Below are 11,374 nucleotides of genomic sequence, written 5' to 3' on the forward strand. Positions count from 1 at the left end.
TCTCCACGCTTTGCCTTGATCCATCCAATGGAGAGGAAACCACGGCCGATTTCAGTTTTCCTGTTGACTTATACATTTCTTGAGATGGTAATGAAATAAATTATGAGAGTTTTTTTGTTTTTTTGAAAAGCAGATTACCTAATTATACCAAGTGTACCTACATTTTAAAGGATTAATTGTACAACCACTTACACGCTGTATGCTTTCCTACCTGTCGTTCTCTATCTTTAATCATTTCGGCTTTGGGATTAAGATCCTCATTTGTGGCCAATCATACAGTGTCTGACAAACATAAACTGTAACAAAAGCATAATCATTTAGCTGTCAAGTCCATTATTATTTCTCCTCATTATTTTCATCCTGAATGTGTGTGTTTGTATTTTTTATGGAGAACAATTTAAATAAGCCATTTTAGTAAATGCCAAAGATGTTTATACTAAGTCTGTATCATAATTCCTTTTTGTAAATTATTTATGCTCCGCTTGTTTTGTTTGTTTGCATCTTTTGCTAGAGTTTGTAAATAATTATTTATTTGTTTACACTGACAAAGCGCATAATTGTATATCACAAACATCAAGATAACACATTATAGTATTGCAAGATTTTTAATGTTGACATGCATATCCTAAAGTTGTTGGTTTTTTAAATATTACACATAAACTGTAGCGAAAAGCTTTGGAGAGGATAAACATCAGCTGCTTTTAAGTAATCACATACATACTGTAATTACAGCACGTGTTTATGTATGTGATAGTAGCTGCCAGAGGGAGTTAGTTCTGGTAGTATGTGTATGTTACAAAAAGCCACTGTTCATTTTCTTTGCTGTCCAGACAGAGCCTCGCTGTCCTCAAAGTGATATATCACTTTGGTACACGTGGAACATTTTTCAGTGCTTTTACTCTACGAGGAGCTTATGACTGGTCAGCCAAAGTGGCTACAAGTTACTGTCACTGCAGCAAACACCCTTTCCTTACATGATATTGAAACACTTTCTATCTGCGACACGTCTACAAAAAAAGAGGATAGATCAAGGTTTTAGCATAAGTTAAGGTAGTTAAAGGTGGTTAAGTACATACAATTGCAGTTTAAGTGGCTGATAAGGTCTAATGTTGTGTACCAAGCACCAAATTAATTTCACATCAACAGCAGAGAGTCTGAGGTTCAAAAGTCAGTCATCGTGTGTGATGGAGTCGTGAAGATCAAATACTGTAAAAATATTTTAAAGAAATTACTTTTTCATTCATATGTTAGTCACAAATATCACTTATGGATGTTGTGAAACTTAACAGTGTTGGTTAAAATGGAATCAGGTGAAGGTCTCTAAAAACAAAGTGTGACTGTGTGACTGTATAGTGTGGATCGAGGACGTATTACTGTACACCTTGTTGTCGTTAGTCTGTATAGCAGCCATGTGCTTCCGTGTTTGGTTTCCATCTTGTTCATTTTTCTGAACGTTTGCAATGCACAAAATGTACATTTATTTTATACTTGTGTTGTTAGATTTACATTTTCTACAAACAGTGTAAGATTGTTCTGTTTCATAAATAAATCTCTTCTACACCATTTTGTTGATTATATACACATGGACTGACAGTTATCCCATAATAATTACTGTCATATTGAAATAATGCTGTTTAACCAACACGAACAGTATGAAATATGAGCTAAATACATTTTAAGGTTACGGCTAGTTTTCATTTGAATTTGTAATTGTCAAAAAATAACATAAAAAAGACCAAATCCAGGTTATGTGTGATACAGTTTCACAATACTTTCTGACGTCCTTATTTTGTATCTGGCCGTCAGCCCCAAACTAAGTTGTTAACTACTGACGATGTAAATCTTTCAGGTTTTTTTTCTTCTATTTAAAACATTTTAAAAGTTGAATAATCTTGTTAAACAGCTGGTCACCGTAGTGTTTAGCAAATGTTATTCAAACAGGAGAACATTATACATTTGTCAGGGCCTATTTTCAGTGGTGGACTGATCCACGTTTGGTGCTCTAGTAAGTATTAACGGCAGCAGGACGGTATTTTTGTGGACTGAAGATAAACCACAGTACCACATTCATGATAATGAGGTAACATGTCACCCATTACAACTGTGGTTGATGTGTTTTTAATAATTTTTGGACAACGATGAAACTCTATGGCACAGAGGAATATGATCAGGCTTTGGATATGCATACCATACTTGTTCGTAGAATCAATTCATTGTTTTGTTTTTTATATAATTTTTTGACAATAACAAAAGCAAAAATACCACCACATTCACCCTTTAAATCTGATTCCAAAAATATCCATTTTTATCCATAATTTTTAGTTGCAAATCTGCTGCACTCAGCGACAATCTTCGTTCATCTTGCTGACATGACCTTTACAGATCTCCGCACTAAATATATGTGAAAACATAACCTGTTGGTTTATCGACTGTTATCTTATCTGTGTCTGGGATGGACTTTATCTAGGAAAACTTCTACATCTTTTTTTATTTAAAATGAAGTCTGTCTCCCACCACTACAAGTCCACTTCCTCAAATACTCTTCATAATCAAACATAATGTGGAAAATTGCATTACCTCAGCTGAGGTCTATGTACCATTGTGTTTGCAGAATTCTATGGTTAAGGGAGAGAAATTTGACTGGGGTTTTACACCAGGCCATCTGTCTCACAGTGTGGCAACCAAGGAGTGAAGGGGTTAAGTAAATGATGGTGAGGCCAGGAAAAAAATGTGCTACTAGGGAAAATGGGGAAGTCAAAACCTTGCTCTCAGTGGCAGATTTGGGTTGAGGATCTTGGAATAGTCCACGTGGCGCACACCAAAGATTGTCTATGTGGGTTTGGCACTGGTGGCTGGTTTCAAGCCCAGAGCACGTTCCAGGGTGGTTCATACTACTTTGCCAGAGTATGTCAATGTGTGACACAGTAAACCAGCATTTTCTGCTGAGGCTTTTATTTAGCAACCAGCAAGCATTTCAAAAGGATGAATAACCTCAAGCAAAGTGGCTGCAATGACCTGAAAGCGCATCAAGAAAAGTTTACTTTCAGTAGTGGTTTTGAACAAAAGGTGTCACAAGGTGAGTGGTTTGGAATGACACAATGAACAAGTCAAAGATCAGATAGATTGGTGTTGATATGTATTTATTTTGGAGGTAGGGATGTGGAGCTCGGCACCAGATTGTCAGTTTTAACAGAACAGAGAGACACACAGAAAGCTGAGGGTAGATAGGGAAGCCTCTTATTCAAATACAAGTGCAAAAGGAGAAAAGCTCTGGGAGTGATGTTCTCCTTCAGTCACAGAGGTGTGAAATACCAGCTTCAATGCTGGGCTCCTTTAAATGTACACAATAGCCTATTCACCGACCTATGCTAACCTGCTGCTGGCTGTAGCATATTTATCTAAATATAAAAATATATGAAATATAAAAATGTGTTTCAAGTCAATGGAGATTATATGACTTACATGACATTTCTGATATATTATTAAAAAGGGCTTTAAAGGGCCACTTAAGTATTGCACACTAAAAAGTGAAGCATTTTTTTTTTCAGCCTTTAGACGGGTCCCCATTGAGCCACAAAATACTTTATACAACTGCTTTCACAATCGGTGGAGTGACCATTTCAAAACAGAAAATCAAACCATAACATATACTTAAACTCCAGCCACCCAGTCTGGTGCATCAATGGAAACATGTTTTTCATCAAAGAGCAATAGTAGCTATGACACCCTGGAAGCATGATTTCTTTTCTTCTTCTGCTTCCTGGATTCCAAGTAAAATCAGCAGTCAGTGTTCCCACTGGCTTCTTTAATGAGTGGACCTATGTTGCTGCTCACTTGCCCAAGGTGACTAAGGGCAAGTGAGGTAGTAAAAAAGTAGGTCTGTCATTTAAAATAAAGTAAGTCATTTATTTCAGGGTATGAGTTCCTCCTAGTCATTGGAAAAACATCCATTGTCCTTCTCTCTGCCAACCTTAGGGGCGCAAACTCGTTGCTCCCACAAAACAGAGGTGCCAGAAGTGTTGGGCTGCAAGCTGAAGTCCTGCAGCACAGGGGCTCCAAGCTGTCTGCATGAGCCCAGCTCTTTGATATCATGCGTTTGAGATGCTTCACTTCAGATGCTTTAAATGACTGACATTAGAGAGTGGTACAAGAATCAAGAACTAAGGAAAGGAGAAAGTTTCCCCATGCACAAGTAATTATACGTATGGATATTTACTCAAATCAAGACTGAAACGGGGCACTCATCCTTGGGAAAACCAAATAGAACTGCAGTTTTCACAGAGAGTGCACAAGTATGATTCCTAAAAAATGTCCATGGTGTCAGAGCAAGGCTTGTTTCCACTTAGGTCTTGATGGCATCGGTGTGAAACTGGGAACAGATGCATTCATCTCATTAAATCAGGTTGTGAAGTCTTGGCCTGGCAGTAACCTTGAACAAAACAAAGCCAGACTTTGCAGATAGCTGCAGTCTGATTTATTGAACTTACAAAAATAAACTCAGATCAAATAAGTCCTCATATCTTTAAGAAAGCAGAAGCAATCAAGATATCCCTTACTTTCCTTTGCTTTGAGGTAAATCACCTGTCTGTTGTTTTTCATGATGTCATCCAAGAATGCAAATGTCCATGAAAATTATGACTTCCAACTATTTCAACTTCTTAAAATAACTCGAAATGTGCTTAAATCCCCAGAAAATCTGAATGGTGAGTCAATCTGATGTCTCCTTGAGCAAGTCCGAGTCACATAAAGGTCAAACTGATCTAATCTGCTGCAAATTCAAATATCACTCCGTTTACTGAATGTCCAGCTGCAACACTACATCTACATGAGAGTATGTAAGAGTTTGTGACAGAGTCATAAGTTCCAGCTGGAAACCAGGCGTGTGCTCTGCCATGCTGCTCACTGATGGGTGCTGCAGTGCGTGCTGTCCACAGGAGGCATGGGGAGGAGTGTCAAAGCTTTTAGGCGCACATAAACACCTTTACACAGTCCAGACATCACGTTACGCTCCACCTGCACCTGGAATAACAACGAACAAATTTGCATGTTGTTGTGTTATAACAAGACTGCGCCTCTGTTAGCTGACAGAAACTGCAAACCAATTAAAGTGAGGAAATTCAATTAACAGTGAATTTAACCGGCTACACTATAGTTTGCTATGTGGTATTCATAATCCGTATATGAACACTTGATAAATGGTTTATAATAATATAGTTGTAAGCATAAGACATGTTTAAGTCAACTAATTTAAAATCATACTTATTAAGCATTGTAACTTGTGAAAGGCCCTTATATCTGCTTACAGCATTAGGTAATACTCAGTGCATGGCGGTGTATTATGTACTCTATGTTAGTGACAAGGCAGCAGAGGAAGCGCAGGCAGGCCTGACGGAACGACACGACAGTGGACGAAGGCAGCGTCTGCTCTTTATGAGCGTGACTACAATGCTACAAGCTCCCCTTTTTTCACCAGTGGAAACAAGTGATCACACCATATCCTGTTACATCTCTGATGGGTTTGTCAGCCATGTTGCGCTGTGCTGTAATGGAACATCCACTCGTGAAAACACACATGGCAAGCTGTTTGAAGTTATCAGCCATTGTCTCCTGTTTTTCTTCTTTTTTTTTTGTCATTTTTTGCATCACAGAGCTGCTGGAAAATCTGTCAGAACGTCTTGGTGCCAAAGTAGTTTATTTCAATAATATTTGAAGATATGCAAATTATGTTTCTTACACATTTCCTGATTGTCTTTACCTAACTGCTAAATCTTTAAACTGGTGAAAAGACATAGAAAAACATTTATAATAACCATAAATGACAGGTTTGTAATATTATTGTCAATGAAAGTTTTGTTTATTAAAGACAACTGAATTTCAACGATACCCAATTATAACCAATTAGGCAACATTGCTATAAAAATCAATAAATAAAAACGTAATAAGTTTTGCCTTTTAGTGATAAGAACACAGACATTAATGAAACTGACATTAACGTTATTCATGTGTCCTCAATAGACCATCATTTTAATGCCAACACTTCGGGGTACTGTGTGTTGATTGGTTCAAATTGATTTATCTTAAAAGTGTGAAAATTGTAGCAGCTTTCAACTTAAATAATGTGCTGAATTCATTGACTGCATTTGCTGCTGTACCAGCATGCACCGCCTCCTAGACTAATGATACAGCTGGATGTCTGAATGGTTATGAAGCCAAGTCAAGTTTTTTTAAATGTCAACATTCTTTTGACTCTTTTGTGGGAGGGCTGTTGACCGCACACAGCTGTTGGCATTGTCTAAAACAATGTCAGTGTGCGTGGGATGAAAATCTTTGGAGGCAATCCCCTCCCCACCAAACAGGCAAAGTCTTCACAAGCTGCTTGGAAAAAACATGATGGTCTTTTTATGCTTGTCGGAGCAGTAAAAATGGTCCTGATGACCTCAGTCATTTGTCATGATGCTGACACAGAACTACAGAACTGATCTGGTGGTCCAGCATACTTTAGTAGTGCTTGTGAGGAAGTAGTTACCGAGTTTTATTTTTGGGTGAACCTTCATCTCTTTGCTAGTCAGTGTTTTATTTACCTTTTACTTTTTATTATTTCGCCACTTTTGACCTGTGTAGTTTTGATGTAGGGTTTTGCTTTGTAGGACTTTTAAAAAATCAGTTTAATTCCACTTTTGTCATGTCTGACGTAACTGCAATTGTATGTATTTGCAATCAATGTGTGAGATCCTTTTTAGGGTTGCACAATTTCTCATTTTAGTTGACACCGTCTCTGAACAATGGATCAACACAGATATAAAGTCCAACAAGTCCAACAAGCTGTAAACACAATATTGTCATACCTAAAAGAGTAACCCGGCTGAAAAGCTGTGTTTTGATGCCCTCTCTGGTTGAATGTGTTAAGCCTGTTTGACCAGAGCCAGCGTCACTGATGAAAGTGTTTTGGTGTGGTCACATGGTGCTGTGTTGCACCTGTAGTGGCACCCAGCAATGATATCACAGAGTCCTGGTGTACATCTGTACATCACTGCAGCAATTCAGACGTTAAAGATGTTCAAGGGGGTGTTAAGTTACTATTTATTAAGTTATTAAAGGTAACATGTTAGCAAACAGTTTCCACATTTAGCAGATACAAAGCAACAGTTTTCATTTGAATCTATGTTTCTGGCCACCTGATGATATGTTATATATTCACTCTCCTTTAAATTCTGTTTTAGTCTTTGATAACCCTTGAGAAAAATAACATGTTCTTTAGCTTCTAAATGCTCAACCATGTTGACCAGCTAGTCGCCAACTTTGTCTGTCTGTAAAAGACGGACAACCAAGACCATGAGCTGAGAGATGCTAATGTACTCTGTAGAGCTGAGGGGAACTGCACAGTTGGTGATCATTTTCTGTGGGTTCAACACTGTGATTGACCCCTTTCACATCATACATTGTCATTTTATCTGTTGTTGGTATGAAAAGGTTTATTAGAACCTTTATAGTTTCTGTCTGGATAGGCTTGAGTGTATATTTTCTTTTACAATATTGTCTCTTTGCACAATATTGATCCTTTTAACAAGGAGAAACTTCTCCTGCTCCTCCATTACCTTTTGCACTGCTGCAACTGTCACATTCTGAGACAATAACTGTGAAAACATTAGAAATATCATGTTATTCTCATTTGAATACACTAACAGCACAAACTATAGCTCTCACACATGTGCTGTAAACCAACATCCACCGTTTTGCACATGTGAACTCATGTTGAATCACTTTTTCATCCCCGAGCATTCAAATCCCAATTCTGACATCTGTCAAAGGAGGCCGGAGTAAAAGTTGAAAGAGAGGACATGTGATTGCATAACCATGCAGTATTTAAATCTTCTTCACCTCTGTGATGGCATTCCATCAAGTGACTTCACTCAGGCCAGTGCTTTTTGGCACTTCAGTCCGGCCTCATGCGCAGAGCAGGTGTCTCCAGAAAACCTCCCAGGGTTTCACTGACAGTCGGATGTGTCGGTGGGGGCCCACAGATACTTTGCCTGATGGAGGAGGCTGCAGAGCCGAGTCCTCGGAGAAACAGACACTGCATACATCAGGATCTCATTACTGGCTTACTGCACATATACACTGTGTCATATCAAGTTTTTCTGATTTGCACTTTTTCCCTATACGTCAAAGAGCCTAATGCATGCATTCAGAACATCTGGGCGCATTATCTCCTTTCGTGACATTTCAACATGCAGTCATCCAGAATGACTTAATCAGATTTAGCGCCTTATTTACTAAAGCCTGCACACAACCTAAATGAATGCAACATTTTCCACGTCAGAGTTCTTCCTGATTTATTCAGACCATTTGCACAAATGTTGTCAGTCACAGTTTCCGAGTGAGAATACCAACAAAAGTTGCTGACTGTGCCGTGTGGTCAAATCATTTGCCTCAGACTTAATTGTGCAGCTGCATTTTGTGTTACAAACATGCCTATACTCTCCTCATCACTCTTTCAAAGCCGTTTTTGCGATCACTTCCATATCTTTTACTGAGCAACGATTTGTACTACAGTGAGTAAATTCATTACATTGTGAGGAATATACAGTTTTCTCACAGTGAGAATCAAAACACTCGATGTTGAGAAACGTCTTCTGAGCTATTAGCTTAAAGAGTTGTGTAAGTGGGTGGAATGAGTGTTAATTTGTTTTGGGTAAAAGGAGCGAAAGCCGGTCAGGCGGTCACAGTCTATTGATGCTGAAAGGCGCATAAATCACACTTATGCAGTGATTTCACTTAATCCACGGTGCATTCTTTATACAGCATGTTCATCCAAAGGGCTGCTGTGTTGCTGAGCCAAAAGTATACTTCTTCCTGGCTGAAAGCTGTTGGGTTTGGCCCGCTACATCAACCTGATTCAGTCTTGACTGAAAAACGTCAGCTGCAGCCACTGATTTCTGAAAGAGTACCTGATTAAATTCAAAATAAAGGAAAAAGCATCAGCTATTGAGAATTAGTTTTGCACCCCAAGGGTGAGAGATTTTCCAGATTAAAGCAAATGTTTTGGTGCCGAGTTGACTGGCTTTCACACATGTCAAAGAAGCATGAAGTCCAGCTTCATTACAGCTGGTCTTTAGTTTGATCTAGCAAGGAATCTTTTCAACATTATTTTTACAGCCTCTCCACTTGATTTAACAGTGGACGATAAATAAGAGTAGGGGGGATGTCATGCAACAAATCTGTCAAGAGCCGCACTCAAGCTCACAACATTACTCTGATATGGTGGCCAATTGCCTGCTGTACAAAAGAAGGGTCCCAGACGGGCAACTTAAACAGTAACACAACTCATTTGATGAAAGCTGACATTTCTTGGAAAAGGGTTACTTCTTGTGGTAAGCCCCCCCCCCCCCCCCCCCCAAACACATATCTCTAAATCCAGTAACCTCATATCAACTGCACTTTTCCATTAAAGAGTCAGTGAAATGTGAATGAGACTCTCCTTCCTGGCTACCCACATTGTGTGTGTGTGTGTGGGGGGGAGCTACATATTTAAGACAGTCCGTTATTGCAGTTGATTTGGATTGAATGCATCTATTACTCTTTTTTACATTTAGGGTACCAAACTGTTCATGCTTACGCAATAACATGTTCCCTTAAAAACAAAGACTTGAGACACACAATGTCCTCCGAAATTGCTTATTTTTACTTCACTTAGTGTTTGATCTTCACTGTGCACAATGAGAGCTTGACACTAATGTTGTTTTGACATCCATCTGCTGGAGGAGGAAAGTTTCTGCATATTCAACTTGAAACTCAGTTGAACACACCATGCACGGGCATTATTGTGTGACATCACAAATTGGAAATAAATCATAGCCCAATATGCAACTTTAAGTAATTGTATTTGTATATTTACAGATTTGTGTTTTTTTAATGAGGGAAAAGGTATAGATCCACCTTTTTTGTTGAAAACCCAAAATAAGAAAATTAGTATTCAAAGCCGATTATTTCTATCAAACGTGTCTGGAGGGGATCTTTCGGTGCCATACTTTCATTATTCAGTAATGGAATCACTTGATGCAGCGCAAAGTGTCCTCTGTTATCCTATTAAACTGTAGTGCATATAATGCATTGATACTTTTGAATGCATTATTAAACTCTGTCCTACTTCGTGTCATGATGACATGTTCTTGACCTTTTTAGAAGGCATTTAAAACATTAGGATGTAACAAATAATGTAACCTGGCTTTAATAAACTAAATGTTCATCGTTTTGTTTGTGAAGCATCACAACAATTATACTCACAGTAGACTTCATCGCACATAATGACCAAGAAAAGAAAATCCTTAAATTGTCTCCACTTTCTATCAAATCAGGTAACAAAGACAACCAGTAAACCTGGTTTACTGGTTGTGAACTTGGCCAAATAAAGCAGTTAGACAAATGCTTGCATGAAAGTGAGTTGGACATACATCAATGTTGACTTTGGCTACTTTGTAAATGTGCTGTGGGATTTGCAAATAGTTAACACATGTATTCAAACTACAGTATGTGTGATTCTTTCTCAGTTCAGCTAAGAGTGCTTCACCACTTCTGAAGCTCCAAAGTGACTGGCACATTACTGAACACCATTCCCTTGAGCCCCTTTACACATAAAAGTCTTCCTGTACTTTACTGTATGTTTGGACCTCTGCAGACAGGCATGTCCTCTCTTCAAGGTGATTTGGTCGTTAAAGGACATGAGGGTTGAAGAATTATGGGACCTGTAAAACAAGAGCCAACCCCCCAATAGAGGAACAGTCGCAGGACCCCATCAACCTCCTTTCAGCGTTCTCTGGGTTGCAAAGGAAAATAATCAAATACTGTTTGGTTTGAGATGGAGGTTCCATATAGATAACATATCAAAACTTGATTTTTGCAGACAAAACAGAAAATAAATGTGTGCACAGTAAAAAGTCACACAGATGTGTTATTTACAGTATGTGCCACAGGGATATGTGTTCTGTTTTTTCTCATCGAAGGGAGCAGTGTATCTTTCCCTCTAGAGTTAGCAAGAGGAAATAGTTTGAGATGTTCTATTCGGTCAAATTGAAGTGAGCGATAAAAGTGAATGTCTTGGGTTGAAAGGTGACGAGTGTAGCTGCTCCCCCCTATCTTACTGTTTAGCTGAGGAATGATACTTCTGTGGGAGGAGAACAATAAAAGTAAGTCTTTCTATGACCTCATACAGATGTAATTATTAACTGTGAAAATCCTGACTCATGCCCAAGTGCTTGACTCACTGGAGTGTGGCGTTTGTCATGCCTGTTGGAGAACCTTTCATTTTTGGATGTGGAAAATGATTTATTGTGGTGAAGTCAATTCATATGTTTTTAAGTTTTGTACATATACCTCC

This window comes from Anarhichas minor, unplaced genomic scaffold, assembly GCF_050575085.1.
Source record: "Anarhichas minor isolate MPS153535 unplaced genomic scaffold, ASM5057508v1 ptg000058l, whole genome shotgun sequence".
Classification (NCBI taxonomy): Eukaryota; Metazoa; Chordata; class Actinopteri; order Perciformes; family Anarhichadidae; genus Anarhichas; species Anarhichas minor.